The sequence below is a fragment of the Anolis carolinensis genome, unplaced genomic scaffold (assembly GCF_035594765.1).
Source record: "Anolis carolinensis isolate JA03-04 unplaced genomic scaffold, rAnoCar3.1.pri scaffold_9, whole genome shotgun sequence".
In the NCBI taxonomy this organism is placed as follows: Eukaryota; Metazoa; Chordata; class Lepidosauria; order Squamata; family Dactyloidae; genus Anolis; species Anolis carolinensis.
The window spans coordinates 4,128,553-4,145,115 of NW_026943820.1; the positions used below are offsets into that span (position 1 = coordinate 4,128,553).

Here is a 16,563-nt window from a genome sequence, read left to right on the forward strand (position 1 = left end):
CCAAAACGCCCTTCGAACATTACCCTAGATGACAAGATAGCAGCAGTAATGTCCAGAACACTGCCAAAACAAGTAGAACCCATGGACAAAGGCCCAGGAAATCTGGCTAGTATTAAAGTAGAATTAGAACGAAAGAATTAGCAAGAATTGGAGAAAGGGAAGGGATGGGGGAGATGTCACTGTGTGCTACACCAGGAAAATCACTGAAAGGTCAGGTATAGACTGTCACCAAAACATAACTAGTTGCTTGATGCCTGTCATCAGGTTAAGTTAAATTTAGGTTTGCTATATCATCTCTCTGTGTCTCGTCTTCAAACTGCTGAGCTGCCTGTCTTCACAACCAAATCATATCCTGACATCAACCTAAATAGGAGGCTTCACCAAGTTCCCTGGGGCAGGGAGCTGCAACTAAATCCTACACCAGTCCATAATCTCAGCTATAATCGAGGATTTATAATGAATGAACAAGGGGGGAGGGGGGATAGGAGATACCAGGCTTGTGGCAGCAGTAAATACAGAGAAGAAGTTGCACCATTCTCATGACACATAAGAGACACTTCAAATTGCACTGCCTGAACCTGCACCAATTTAGCTGCTCTTTGTGGAAGATATACATACAAAGCTCCTTTGACACACAGTTGACATTTTAAAGTTACATGTTCAGTTTGTACTTCAATATAGACTAATTAGTTTCCCCTTAAATCCCCCTTTCCATATCTCTCCTCTTCCCACCCCCATCTGGGTCATATCCAATCGAGGTCCCACTGGCGATTGGTTTGGACTGAACCAAAGTTCATGGATTTATTCCTGGAACAATCTGTTTGCTCTGGAGAACGACAACGCAGCCACCATTTGTAACCGGGGTCCACACCTATTTTACACCGACTCAGTGAGAAAGCCAGACGGATGCCAGATTAATTCCGCACCCCTTCTGTTCGTGTCGCTGACTCATTACACTTGGAAAGCTGGCTGCCTCTCCATGTAAACAGAGCCCTGGCCTATTTAGCGGCTTGGAGGGAGCATTGTATTTGCACAACAATTACCAGCCGTGCCTGCAAGCCCCATTTTGTTTCACAGGACATTGTTCAGAAGCTTGGGGAGGAGAGCATGAGGGACACAAACACACACTTTGTACGAACTGCCCTCCGGCTCATAAGGAAGGAGGGGGGCTCCATGTGATGCAAAATCTGATCCAAATCCATCCTAATTTGAAGAACAGATAGGTCTACTATGACTGACTGTCCCACAGTTTCCTGTACTAAAAGACTGTCCCTCAACACTCCTGTTTGGCAAATAGCTACCTAGACAACTTTGTGCCCGTCTCACAATAAGGAAGCGGGAGAGCAAGGCGACTGAAGAACATAATATAATCCCCCGGACACGTCTCAGCAAGGACAAAAGAAAACTGTTTACATGGGGCAGGCGGCCAGGCATGTTGCAACGGCGCTCCACCAAAGCCACGCACAAATACACACTTCTAGCCCACTCAAGCCAAAAGGGCAGCCATTTCCCTCTGCTAGTAATTTTTAACACACTGGTTGCAATGAGAACACTAGGACCCATGAGTCACATATGGCTTGCTAACCTATGGCCAGAATAATAGGCACAGAGGAAAAAGGGACTTGCATCTTGGTTAGGGTACCAAGCCAATTCTCTTCCTCCTCTTTGTCTCTCAGCCAAGCATTTTGGTCTTAAATAACACAATAAACATTTTCCTCCTTTAAATAAAATGACAGAACAGCAACAGCAGTTTTCCATTACCTTCACACACTTGTTTAGGCCCCGTTCCACACTGAACAAAAGACCCTTGAAAAAGTACAGGGGACATGTTTTTATATGTCAGTGATATAGTATCAAAATACAGCAATGGGCAATCTAAGGACCCATTTACTAAGTGTAGTTATTAAGAGTTATTTCAGATTTCAATCCACTTCCTCAGCTGTACTGATGGAATAGTTAAAGCAGTTAAGATTTTAAGGATTTTTCGCAAATGGTCTTCATTATCGGTCATTTGAATGATGCCAAGAATGAGAACAAATGTAACCAGGGTTCGAATCCTCTAGAAACCACTGGGTCAACTCAGCAAAGGCACATTCTCTCAGCCTCAGAGGAAGGCTAAGATAAGCTCACTCTGAACAAATCATGCCAAGAAAACACCATGATAGTGTCACCAAAAATTGAAACAATTTGAAGGCATACCACAGCAGCAATTGTATTTGTTATAATGCAACCAGGGATGTATTTAAATGCCCTCTATATAACTAAGTTACAAAAACTACTCCAAACTGGCCCAAACTACTTGTCCGAACGTATCTCCTCCTATGAACCGACTAGGCTGTTAAGATAATCTGGAGAGGCCCTGCTCTTGGTCCTACCTGCCTCGAAGGCCCAGCTGGTGGGAACGAGGGACAGGGCCTTCTCGGTAGTGGCTCCCCGCCTGTGGAATGCTCTCCCCAGTAGTATTCGACAAGCCCCGACTCTCCTAGGTTTTAAGAAAGCACTGAAGACATGGATGTGCACAAAAGCGTTCGAGGAATAAATATCTGAGGTGATATGGTTTGAATCAAGGCATTGCGAAAGGTGTCAGTTGGACGAATCTAATTACATATGCACTTTAAAACTTTATAATTTGTGTTTTAATAGAGTTTTAATAGAGTTTTTAATTGATTTTGTTACTGTTTTATTGAATGTGTTTTGGGCAATGAAATTTTGCCAACTGTTGTAATTCACCCTGAGTCCCTACGGATGAGAAGGGTGGGGTAAAAGTGATGTAAATAAATAAAAAATAAACAAACAGTACGTAATAAGATGTGCCTGCAAAAGATTGTTCCTCTTTGTGATCTACAAGCATTTATGCTGTATGCCTTGAGTACTAGCTTGGTCTTCCTGAAAGCAGCATTTTCATTACTATTTCAGACATGGATCTGATTATTCTCAAATTACAAAGCAAGTGTCCTAAACATGATGTGACTTTTACAGGAAACTTGGTAATTGAGGCTGTTGGCTTCATCTCCATAAAGGCATGAGGAAAATCTGGTTTCAAGATACTTACAGAGAGACAACTCTTTAAAAAAAAGGATCTGGAGAGAGTCGGGACTCAAAAGGAACCAAAGGAAAAGTCACTTTGGGCAGCTCCTTGAGCATTTTGGATGTAAAAAAGGGAAATCTTCAGCAAACTGTACACAGGGTTTTATCCCCCTTCAGAGCTATACATTTACATTTAGAGGTTCTTGCTGACACCAGGCAGAGAAAGTGCAGCTCCAGCAGTTTAAGAGCAGAGCCGGGCAATGAACTCAGGGCCCACATTCATTTCATTGCCGTCGACTCATGCCACTGTGGGCTGCCTGCTGAAGAGCCTCAAAATGCCTCTCTGCCTGGTTTTTATGGGTAAAAGGGCAGGGCAGAGCAGAATCCTTCCACTAGGATCCAACATGTCTATGAAAAAACGGAGGAGAGAAAGAGAAGATACGGAGGAAACAATAATTATGTGCCAAACACAATAGCACAAAAACTGCATCACAAAGAAATTGGCCCACATTTAGCACAAAATGAGTCATTCACAACTGAGAATGCTGAATTTTTAGAGTGCATTTCTTATTCCTGATTTTAGCAAGCTGGAAACTCAAGGCATCTGCTTTTTCCTTCTTTTCACCCAAGTTTATGTATTCAGTACTAACAAGCTGGAAATACATCGGGGAAAACAATGAATTACCCATACATTAATGGTTTTATAAATGTACCAAACAGTTCCTCATACTTTGCACAGAATTAAATCTAAAAAAAACCCAGTTGCTCGTAACACATAATTGTGTTTTATATACCAACTGATGAAATACGGTGAATCCTAGTGTGGTAACAGAACAAAAGAAGGGGAAGCAGAGTTAGCATGCTCAAACTGGTATTATTTTCCCCAAGTTCCTTACTTCCCCCAAAGGAATGCATATTTGTAAACGATACCACAAGAAACATTCAGTAAGATGCTCTTTACAAACAAGCTTAAGAAAAGGAGTCACATCGGTTCCTGTAATGACAGGAATGATCTCCTGAGTCAGCAATGCCATACTGTTGGTATGATCTGGCTTTCGGAGATAAAAGTCAAGGAAGTCTGGGAAAAGCACTCCTCAAAAATGTGAATCCTGTAAATATGTAAGACACTTCCTTTTGGCAGAACAATGAAGATCCTTGTGGCAGTCAAAAAGCTAGCCATCTTTATGCAACTTATCCCATGAAGTTCACAAATGCTTATGCAAAATAAAACGTGCTGGCTATGAAATGACGTAAGGCTCTTTCTGGCTCATATTGTCTTTTTAAAAAATAAAACTGCTCCACAAAAGGATCTGATCCTGGAATCTAAGCAGAACTAGCTCTGATTAGGACCTGGACAGGAGACCACCAATGGATAGCGGGGCCTGCAGGCTCTATTTCAGAGGAAAGGGCTCTTAAATCCAGCTCTGAGTATACACTGCCAAAGAAAACCCTATGAAAATTCAAGGGGTTGCTACTGTTGACACACAACTTGAAGGCACATACACACATCTGGGAGAATGGTTGGTGAGGTTCATATACATTTTTCCACTCATGTTTAATGTAAGTATGCAGAAAAATGCCACTGCTGGAAGCCTGTTATGCAGATTCCTGATAATGCACATCTCTCTCTCTCTCTCTCTCTCTCTCTCTCTCTCTCTCTCTCTCTCTCTCTCTCTCTCTTCTTCCCTCCCCCTCTCTCTCTCACACACAAACACACACACAAACACACAACTGCTCTGTATATTTATAGGGTTTGTACTGTCCTACTCTGATACTCTTCTTGCACCTAAAAAGCTGCCTCTCGTATTTCTTTTGGAGATAAGGAGGATCACATGTCGTCTGAAATGGACTGAAAGGCAGCTTGGAATCTCAATGAGCCTGTTTCATCCCTGAGAAGGAGATAGGAATCTCTGTGGAGCAGCAGCCTTGCAAGAGAGAGAGAGAGAGATCCCTCCCCTCAATGTGAAACCAGGCAATGAGACAGCAAAAGAGCCCTCTGCGACAGCAGGATTTTGGCAAAGAGGCGGCACATTTCTGAGCACTATGCTGTGGAAACACCGCCCCATATTTCATCACCCTCTCTTCCCACCAGTTCTCCTAAAAAGGTAGCCGTCTTAATGTAGTTTATGAGCCTGCTGAAGCTCTTTCAACAGAAAGCCCAAATGTTCAACTTCTGGTACTGGGACAACTGCCGGTGCTCACATTCTGGGGAATTTGAATTATAACGAAACAGATTTCAAATCATACTTCTTCCTTCAAGTATCTGAGGAAGCTTCCAGACAATCATTTCAAAGCATTATTACTACCAAAACTAAAACACAGCTCTTTTGTCTGGGCTTTGTACATCAAATCAATGCATTTTAATATCACTACCACTTAGTGTGGCATTGCTTTTTGTCTGTTCAATATTGGTAGACTCTCTTGAAATCTAGCTGTGGAATGCTCCATTTTTCTAATCTCCTGAGTCCAATCCTCCATTTGTACACAATTCAAAGCTAGAAACATTTCGACTTCCTTCAAAACTCCCAACAGACTACTAACGGGGGGGGGGGGGGGACACACCATGGGGCATATACTGTGCATTCACAGTGTTATGCTTTCAGAAATGCTCACAATCCCAAGAGTGGATTTCTGAACTCTTTTAGTTTCTTGTCTGGAAGAATTGTGCAATCCCTACCCAGGAGAGGATTCTGAGAGTATAATACATGCAAGAATTATTATTATCCAAATTGGGTTGAAATACATACAGAATTGAGAGTTTTTGGGAGGAAGAGACAGATGAGACTGTGATCAGACTTAAATAATATAGGAATATTAGGCAACTATAGCTGCACTTCATGCAGTCATGCCGGCCACATGACTTTGGAGACGCCTATGGACAACCTAGCTCTTCAGCTTAGAAATGGAGATGAGTACCAACCCCCAGAGTAGGGCACTAAACTTAATGTCAGGGGAAAACCTTTAGCTTTACCTATAGCAGAGTAGAGAGCAGTGTAGCAAATGCTAGATATAGGCTAGAAGAGAAAATACTCTGGTTTTTAAGAAAGGTAAAAACTTACTTTAATTTTATGTAGGTGATATATTTTGGATAAAAGGGTAGGTAAACAAAAGAAAGTTGTTCAACTTTGGTAGAAGAGTCCCTAATGCTGTGTCAGTCTTCTTGAGGCAGAAAGGACTCATGATGGTTGCTTCTCAAACAAAGGGTTATCAAACACTCTTTTGCTTCCAACATATCATTCTAGGCAGTATTATCATGAACAGCCTTTGGTCGAATCTACTGGCAATGATGTTACTTCAGGGTGCTTTCCAAATGCACTGGGTGAGAGATAGCTACAGAGATGACTATGACGCTACCTATTACCTCCCAGCTGAAGCCACTTTGGGGAAATTTTTAATTTGAAAACTGGCCTAGAATTGTGAACAATAAAAACCTAGAAGTGTTAGTCACAAATTAGTAAATTAATACTCTGTTTAGTAGCTAGAGAAAATGTGTTTAAACCACCAGGTAAACATATTCACCTACAGTTTCCTGGTAACGTGGCCAAAGCCTGCTTCATGCCTCTCTGAAGTGAGCAAACCGATTACGTTATCTCCTTTTGCACCTCGTGAGAAAGGCCAACAAAGACCTGGCACAAAGGTACAGTCCAGCAATGATTAACCAGAGAAGGAGGTTAAATGCATGGAAATAGCAGGCCCAATAAAGAGGTACAGGCACAAGTTCTGCTCCAGAGCCATGTCATCCACGTAGGTCCTTTGCCTCTCTTCCTTCTCAGGTTTGCTGTTTACTTATCCAAGAATTACTGCAGAACATTTACACTTATCAGATGTTGCTAAATATGCTTCAAATTAAAAACAATCCTTTCAACATTATGAAATATTACTCTTTCTCCTTCCCGTTACAGATACACCTGTTATTTAATCAATGAGTACTACAAACACACGGATGATTTGCACTACTTTAGGAGAATGAACAACGTTTCTTGGAGAGACATGACCCTTCCCTACCAAAAATAAAAGAATCAAATGCAAATATGGTGGGGCTACAGCAGGCTGTCATTCAACCAGCCTCTCTCTCTGCAGGAAAGAAAATAAGAAAAAAGCTAGTTCAGCGCCCACCCCCACCCCTACCCCGCCAAAAGGAAGCAAGTTGCGATTTTGCATCACAGAAGTGGTAACTATTTTAGCTGGCCGTTATACCCTGCCTGTGTCAAAATAAGGCTGCTGGCGGTGCATTTTCTCTTATTTTTCATTAACAGCAAAGCCCACTTCTAACCCATGAGTTCTGCTTCTGCTGCTTACAGCATTAACACACCCACGCAGGAAAATAATAAAATGTATTACTGCTTGCTGCAGAGTGCTCTTATCTACTCACTGGAACTCTAATAATTTCGAACAAAACACGCTGGTGACCAGGCTCGCTGAAAGACTGGTGTGACCAGTTACGGTATCTCATTTTTCCCAATCAAAGAGGAGAATGGCAATCACATTTCCATCGGTTGCTGAGTGAAGTAATTTCATGTATGGATTCAGAATTCAGTACTACACTGTAACTATTTGGGCATCACTAGATGCTGTTTTTGGCAGGAAGGGACTTTGGGAAAGCATTAAACAGAGTTTCATCAGTAAGATTTAAGCAGATTCAGCCCTAGTTACTACTTGGATAAGAGACTGCCAATGAATACTAGGTCCAGTAGGTGATATTTCAGAGGAAGGAGCTGGCAGAACATCTCTGATGATTCCTTGCCTAAGAAAATCATCTGAAATTCATAAGTTGACAGACATCTTTAAGACACGTGCAAGAAATGAAATGGAAGTACCCCTGCTTCCTAGTCCAGTCTTCCCCAAGCTGACATAATCCAGATTGAGGATGATAGGAAGCACAGTACAAAATACCTAGAAGATGCCATGTTGGGGAAGGCAGAACTAAGCGACATATTCTCAGATTTCAAGTCAAGGACATTCCTCTAGTGAGGTGAAGACTCCAATATTATTCATCTTATTTTAAACATTTATGCCCTGCCTCACTATGAGGCACATGAAGCAGCTCACAGTAAGACAAGAAAAAGGGCACAGATCAATAAAATATGCAAGATGAAAACTCCAAAGAATGAGGCCAAATATAACACGCACCAAATAACTGCAATGGAAACAGGGCATTACTAAGAGCATGACAACAGAGAAGACACTACTACCTTTGAGAGTAGTCAGGGCTAAGGTATTGGGAAGCCGCACAGTGGGTGCAAGGCTCTTAAAAGACATCTATATGTTGTTGAAGGCTTTCATTGCCGGAATCACAGGGTTGTTATGTGTTTTCTGAGCTGTATGGCCACGTTCCAGAAGAATTTTCTTCTGACGTTTTGCCCACATCTATGGTAGGCATCCTCAGAGGTGGTGAGGTATATCTGAGGATGCCTGCAATAGATGTGGGCAAAATGTCAGGAGAAAATACTTCTGGAACATGGCTATACAGGCTGGAAAACACACAACAACCCTGACATCTATATGGCTTGAAAGGAAATTTCCAGGACTTGAACAGTAACCTCAAACAGAAGCCTAGATTATGAGACAACACATAAACCTGGGTTTCAAATAACTGGTTTTGGTCATTTTTTTGGACTGGGGAAGCCATTTTTCAAACAAAAGAGCAAAAGTCAAGACATAAACACATCTCCCATTGAAGCCTCACTGACGAAACAAATGCAGTGGTGTTTTGTCTGGAAGTGTGATGGGATAGTGGAGAAACACTTCCATGAAGCTCCCTGGGTGGCCCTGGACCAGTCCCAGTCTGAAAATACTTATGGGGTTATAAGAGGATATGCTGGGATTGTATCACGCATGTTGCCCCGACACGTACAGCTACAAAACATGTTGAGATCTGTTGGGAGATAAGAAAGAGCTCTGCTCCTTTCTGTTTATTTCTCCCTGAACAGGAACACCAATGCTCCAGTGACGAACATCTGCATGTCAATTATCTCCGATCCTTTCACCCTTCCACCGAGAGGCCACCATTTTTGTTTTGTTCCCTGCCTTCAGAGGAGAACAAAGCCCTGCTGCTGCTTCGCACCCTCTATTCATACTCTCTAAGCCATGGGAACATCTTTGTAGTGTGTGACAGGAGAAGTGGGGAAGGGGGCAGGGAGGCAGGCAGAGAGAGAATAGAGAATGGAGATGAAGAAGAGCAGGGAGAAAAAGTGCGAGGGAGGTTCGGCATCAGCCTGGCAAGGAAGGGATGACACAGTGCACTGACCTATTTTCCTGCCTTCGCTCCTGTCTCTAAGGTGATCTCTGCTGATCAACAACAGGCATTTAAGCAATGGAGGATCCCAGGTAGGCACAGTGATCTAATCTGAAACACCGCCAGCTCTGTCCTGAAGAAACACCATTTTCCTTTTGCGGCAGTGAAGTGGGTACTGGAAAATAACTATTTTTCTGAGCTCATAATGGGAAACTGAAACCAATGAAATATAATTATCAAAGGAGAAAACTGGTCAATTCCTAGACTAATTCGGAAAGCTGGTTGTGGTGGCTGCTGTCTCACCCTTTAACAAGTTTAGCCTCCTTGGTTCTACAAGGAGCAAATTCACATTTTCAATAAAGGGTCTTGGAATGCAGATCATTGCCAAAATTGTCCTGAACACTGCTTAGCTGACATCGGCCTCCAAAAGCAGCTGAATATCCCTAAAAGCAAACAAAATCGAGTGCTTTGTTGGAATCCTCCCTCCCTTTAGAAAATCAGTTTTCCAACAGAAGAAAGCCAATCTTCAATGCAATCCTGATCTTGCCCTCTTTAAGCAGGTTCTGACACTTGATACTACTCCATCTGCTTTTGCTTCTTGCAAATGACATCAGCTCCTTTCCTGCTAAAATACCAGGGTCTAGGCACACAGCATGGATTCTCCGGAGAGCCTAGTCGTGTCCATTAGAAATTTCAGCAGATGCTTAATAGTCGAAAAGGTAAAGGTTTCCCCTGACGTTAAGTCCAGTCATGTCTGACTCAGGGGGTTGGTGCTCATCTCCATTTCTAAGCTGAAGAGCTGGCGTTGTCCGTAGACACCTCCAAGGTCATGTGGCCGGCATGACTGCATGGAGCACTGTTACCTTCCCGCCAGAGCGGTACCTATTGATCTACTCACATTGGCATGTTTTCGAACTGCTAGGTTGGCAGAAGCTGAAGCAACAGCGGGCGCTCACTCCGCTCCCAGGATTTGAACCTGGGACCTTTCGGTCTGCAAGTTCAGCAGCTCAGCGCTTTAACACACTTCGCCACTGGGGCTCCTTGCTTAATAGTCTAACAAGCTCTTTCACTTTATGTGAAAGTAAGCACATGTCCTTTCCACCTGCAAATAAACCTGACTCTGTTTAGGGAAACTGTATGGGCAAAGAGCAAAGTCTATAGACTTTTAAGTAAAGGCCAAGAGGTAGGGTGGGTTTAAAGAGCACGGGTGCCACTGCCCTGGATGTTTATCATAATAAAAAAGCATTCAAAGCAGTTCTTTTACATACAAGACACACAACCACATGGGTCTTCTAAAACATAACCTACAATGCAGGAAAAACAATGCTTAGTACAGGAAGACAACTGTTACATCACCAGAAGAGCCTATAATTTAATCCAGTACAATTAAATCTAGAATGGACTCTTGGCTGGATGAATTCAGTGAATGCTGAAACAGCACCTAATCTGGGGATTCCCATTTTCTCCTCTAGCTAATTTCACTCACACCAATCACTGGGGCACAGAAGTGGAGCTCTGCTTTGGGGGAGCTAGAGGAAGATGAAAGAGGACAGTTGGCCTTCAACCCTTTGTCTTGATTTGCAGAGTCTGCTGAATCAGCCAAAAGAGCCCATTTGCACTCAGGAACCCAAACTATTCACTCCGTCTGTACATGTCACCATGAAGCAAGTGGGCAAACGGTTTTACTGCTCTGTAGGGAGAGAAACTGGGATCCCTCTCTTCATTTCGTTCCTCCTTTTCATGTCACTTTAGGACTTGTTTGGCAACCTCTCCTCCAAAGCTGGCCATTTGCTCACACATCTTCTCACTCCTGCATTCTCATTTTCCTTTCTTCAATTTAATATTTCCTTTACTTATCACTCTCCCTTATCAATTCCTTTAATTATCTTCAGCTTGACAATTGTCTTGATGATTTCTGTTGCCAGTGTGAGGCAAACCTGATGGAAGAACTCAAAAACCACCTAAGTCTGGCTCATACATGGGGGCATCCTCAACCCAACCTGTACACTGCCCATTGCTTTTGAACATGGAGTCATGAGAAGCAATGCTCAACTCTGCCTTTCTAGTTATAGAAGCGATTCAATTAGCGAGGGAAGGGGGAAATGCCAATAATGACTGTTGGAATTTTGTGCAGTAATTTAGATTTTACTTGAAGAAGGACTGGTCCCAGATAAGATCATGAAGAAGGAGGAAACAAAACAGTTCAGCAGTGGCCAAGAAGTCCATCTGGCTTCTAAACCTAGTCTTAACGCATGGGACCTTGATAACTAACCTGCTTTAACTTTATTTTACTATGAATGAGGGCAGAGGTTGACACACAGGCCACTGCCATCCTCAAATGTAGTAACTTAACACATATCTGTTTGTGAAAACAAAATCCCTTATGTTGTATGGATGGGGACAGAGTCTCTTCTTAAATGAAGCTAATGATTACCCAGGTCTTGAAGGAAATCTTGTTTTAGTTTGCTTACCTCAAGAGGGAGGCTTGCCTATGGTGCTGTCAAAGAGTAATTTGTTTGCCAAAGCTCAGTGGAGGCTGTGGGTTGGGTTTATTGTATTTCACGGCTTCCTTGTTATGAATAAAAGCCATTCTCTTCCTTTACTAAAAAGTCTGGAGGGTGCGCGTTAATAGAATCTCAGCTGCGGTGTAAAAAAGCAATTGGATACAGCTCCATATTTTAAAAGGGAGGGTGGTGAAAGATAAATGGCTTTCGTTCCTGCCAGAAAGGAGCAGGCTTGCAGAACACAGACCAGGATTCCTTTTAACAGAACAAGACACGCCAGAATCTGCAAGCCCAAGCGGCAAAACGACTATGATTGGGCAGGCAACTATCCGGGGGAGGCTGCCTTTCAGCTCAGCGCTGAGAAACCCTGGTATATAGTGTCCAAATAAAAGCAATATAGTAAGCCATGGAACATGATGTCTTGAGGTCAAACCCAGTGCTTCATTGCCAGCATTTCACTTACTTCAACAATCCGTCTCTGATACAGGAACAATAGCAACACTATGCTTGTGAACTCCCAGAGCACTGCACTGATATTTAATGGCTGAAGGACACCATTTGGCACAATGCTTTTAGCCAATGGTTTCCAAACTTTAGTCCTCCAGATGTTTTGGACTCCAACTCCCAGTAGACTGGCCAGCTGGCCATCAGACAGGGATTCTGGAAGCATTCTGAAGGATCAAAGTTTGGGAAACACTGCTTTCAGCTCAAAACATATAAGAGATGTTGATAGCAGGCAGAAATGTAAAAGAAGGCTTGCAATTGTGAAACAGGGAGCAACCAGAGACACTTCCACTCAAAGCTATGAGGCCTGGCAAAATCAGGGAGCTTGCTTGCTTGCTTGCTTTATTTATTTATTTGATATTATATAGGCTGAGAGGCCCACTGGTATGGGAATGGTTGCTGCCGCCACGCCAAGAAGGGCCTTCTCTTCTCCACCTGCCTTTCCAGAGGGCTGCGTAGGTGATGCATTCTGCAACTAATCACCTTAGCAACCGCTCCAACCATCTGCGCTGCCGAGGAGGCATCAGCTGATTCCCTAAAGAACGCTGTAAACAGAGGAGAATGGCGTGGAGGAGGAGCCTGGAGCTTGGCCAAGACCACAAACCCACGCGGTGAAGATGCACCCAGCAATTCAACGCATGCAAACTTGCTTGAGCGCCCCTCTTCCATTCAGCACCCTTCCGTGTATAATGACAGGATAAAGCAGCCTGGGCTCAGAAGATTCTTGTGCAAATTACCTGCAGCTTTAAAAATAGCAAGCTTGCTTCAGGCAGACCAAAAGCTGCAAGCAAACAAACAAAGCAGAACACAAGGAAAACAAGTAAGAGAGGTAACTGCTCACCACTCCACCCTCCAGCACCTAAAATTCTGGCCAGAACTTCAAAGTAATTCAATACTCCATAGGTGTATTATTTATTTAATATCTTTCTTCTCGTGTGAAACAAAGGCTAAAAACAAGACAAGCTTTAAAAAAATGTTAAAACACATTTAAACATTAGCTTAAAATATAGGCTAAACATTTAGCCTCATCTTTTTAGCCATAAAACTCACATACAGACATTTCTCTGAATCTACAGGTCCTGCACTCACAGCTTCAACCAACTAACTCAATGCTCACATTCAATACTATTCGCATTTTTTTTGGAAATTTAGAAATAAATACATGGAATTTCTCATATCTGAGAAGACAATGGTCCAGACCCACCCCTTTCGTTTTACACACCTTTTCCTATAATGAAGCTTCTGCTAGTAATAAATACATCCACTAACTTTCAATATGCTGGTTAATACTTATGAACTGACTATTCAGAGGGAAGAGTTGCTGCCAATCTTCATTTGACAGAGAAGGATAGGCAAGAAGGTCAGTGGGAACATACAGGAAAACAGCCTGAAAAGACTTCTTATATACTTATGCCAACTTGACTTCATGAATCTTGTGCCCATTTAGAGCACTTTCTACTCAGCATCATCCATCAGAACACAACAGAACGATCATACACTTCCCTTTGTTTTGTTTATTTAATTCAATTTTATTCTGACCTACATTTTCCCTGGGTTTTTTCCTCCCTTTAAGTTATGCCTCTGTCGGTCGAATAAGCTTCTGCTTTCCTTCATGTTTCTCTATACCAAATGTCTGAGGGGGCAAGGAAAGGAAGAAAGAAGGGGGATTCCTTAATAGGATTTTATAGTGCTTAAAAACATATTTTAAGCAGTACCATACACTTAGAGCCTTGGCACTCAGTGGACTTGAAAGCTAAATCTGCTCTGCAAAGATGACAGTTTGCATGCCAAAGAGATGTCAAAGGCAGTGTCATTTTGCTGGAAGACATCCTTCACATACGTACTTTCATTTATCTCATATTAACCCCTAAAGAGTGTTTGGAGGCCTCATTCATGCCCCATGATCTGAGGGGATACTGTCAGGACCCAGGCTGCAGAGCACCAATAACCATGCGCAGAGGCCAGAATCTATCTAATATCTTTATTAAAGGAATATATAAAGTCAATAAAAACAAGTGAAGAATATAGTTCAGAAGTAGACCTTTCAGGAAAGGTCAAATATAGTCCAGGAAAACAATGTCCAATATGTGATATTAAAGTCCAAAGTTATAATCCACTTCACCGAAACACACACTATTTGGCAAGCAATAGTGTGGGGAACTGTCCATAGTCTTTGAGGCTTAAGGTAAATCCGAAGGAAACTGGAAAACAAGGCTTGAGACTGAGAAGCAAGGTCCGTGGTTTAAAACGCAAGGCAAGGCAAGACTTGAAACTTGGCAAGATCAAACTGGAAACAAGGCAAACATGAATCAAGAACTGAGTCCATAGAAGTCCATGGTACAAGGCTGGGCAGGAAACTTGATCCGGGAACTGGGAACTGGAGTACGAAGTCTACACACGATCTCACTCCTCAAATCGACGAATTGACTCCGCAAGGATTCCTTTGCGGGCAAACACCTATATAGGATCTTGTTTTCCCGCCAAGGAACACTTTCTCTGGGGAACAAGAAACGAAACCTATACTGTGTCCAGATGCATGACTCCTTAAAGTTTCCCAAGGGAAGCAGACTTAATCAGCTAATTGTCTGGCAGCTATCCTGGCGCTCCAGCGAGTCGCCTCTCGAGCGCCCCTATCTTGATTATAATAATCCCGGCGAGAAAATGGGGGAGATTTCTGCTCAAGGCTTGTTTGGCTGACTTCTTGTGGGCAAACATCTTGCAGGTGCAAGGGCTCCAATTCTGGCTGAAACGGTGGGAAACCCAAGTTTTCCTCTTCATCTGCCTCAATAGTACCAGGAACGGGACTACATGGCCCATGAGTCATCACAGATACCAAGGAAGGTGCATTTTCACTCATGGAAAATAATCCACTGCAGAGACAGCCGGACACCATTCTTTTCTGGTGCATCATGATAATGACTACACCGGAAAGTATGATAAGACTTTGTATGCTTGCAAGTATATAATTCTTGGATATATTTGAGGGAACGGGAGGTGTATGCTGCATAATCCCAGAACAGTGAGAACAGGAGCGTTTTTGACATTCACCATCTCCTGCTCAAAGATCAAAAGATTTTTAATGCTTTAACTGAGCATGAATGTGTGTTTCATACATGTCAACTTCAAGAAAATGTGTTTCTAGAAATACGCCCGGCTTGTATTTTGACACAGGCATTGCTTTCTTCTGGGCTCATTCTAAGGTGGAATATTGGGGTTCAAGCACTGCCTTGGGGCTTTTTTCTACATGTGAGAAACGAAAGACAAATAAAACAGACCCTAAAACCAAGTAGAGGTTTGAATGTTAAACCAGGGCTTGGGAAACACCAAACCTGATCCAGTGAGTGACCTTATGGAAGTCACACCCTCTCAGTTACTGCCTCAGAGCAATGGCAAACCTCATCTTATTTTCTTGTCAGGCAGACCCTAGGATATGGTAAGCACAAGTTGGAATCAAGAACAAATATATGTCGTAAAAATTGCCAGTCTTCACAAAGACAAACCAGTCTTGTGTACAAAATAACCTACTTCAAAGATGACTCATTAAGGCATTAAACAGAAGGCAGTATAGAACAAGGCTATTCATTCTAAGACACTATCAATTGGAACATGCACACTAATGTCAGTAACACCGATAGAGAAAAAGAGAGAGAGAGTGTGTGTGTGTATACACACATACACATATACACGCAACTGGGATTCTAAGACACATCCCATTTTTAGAGATGTTTACATTGGGGGAAAGTGGGTCTCAGAATAGAAAAATACATGAAATCTGTTTTCTGCTGTACAAGCCCATCAAATCATTTTGGGCACAAGTCACGCTACAAACAAAACTTCTCTAGTTTGTGTTTGTGAAGCCCTTAATTGTCAAAGCCACAACTACACTGCTCAGCAGAAAGGATGAGCATAATAACCTCATTGAATCTGAGCAAGGTAACATATATTCCTTTCTGCCTCGGGATCTGGAGGCTGCAGGGCTGCCTGGCTGATGCTCTCCATTGATCTCCATCCCTCCAGAAACTTAGCATGCATGTCCACTGCCCTGCATCTGATACTCAGTTAGCATAACAGTGAACCTCAGCAGTGCAGCTGCCTCCTTCTCTGGCCTTTCACTGAGACATACTTAAATATGCAAACGTGAAACAAAGGGCAAGCTGCAGTTTTCAGCAACCCCTGGTCAGAAATTTTGGTGAAGTTTGCTGCAAACAAAGCTGACAAAAATATGTAGAGTATTGCCCCTGGAATGAGATTAAAAATTATGAGTCTTTGACCATTAAGTGATGGACAACACTT

General features: G+C 42.6%; 1 protein-coding gene across 7 annotated transcripts in view; it reads right to left on the reverse strand.

Annotated features, from left to right (window-relative positions):
- The window catches only part of ankrd11 (ankyrin repeat domain containing 11), a 142,237-nt gene that overhangs the window by 57,143 nt on the left and 68,531 nt on the right, over window positions 1-16,563 (reverse strand). For 2 of the 7 annotated variants that reach the window (XM_062961795.1, XM_016997414.2), the window contains one exon: window positions 13,810-13,903. The exons of 4 other annotated variants lie outside the window; for them this stretch is intronic. The gene's annotated coding sequence lies outside the window, so the exon portion shown is untranslated. The remainder of the gene's footprint in view (window positions 1-13,809; window positions 13,904-16,563) is intronic. One more of the 7 variants, XM_062961798.1, reaches the window with a different exon arrangement.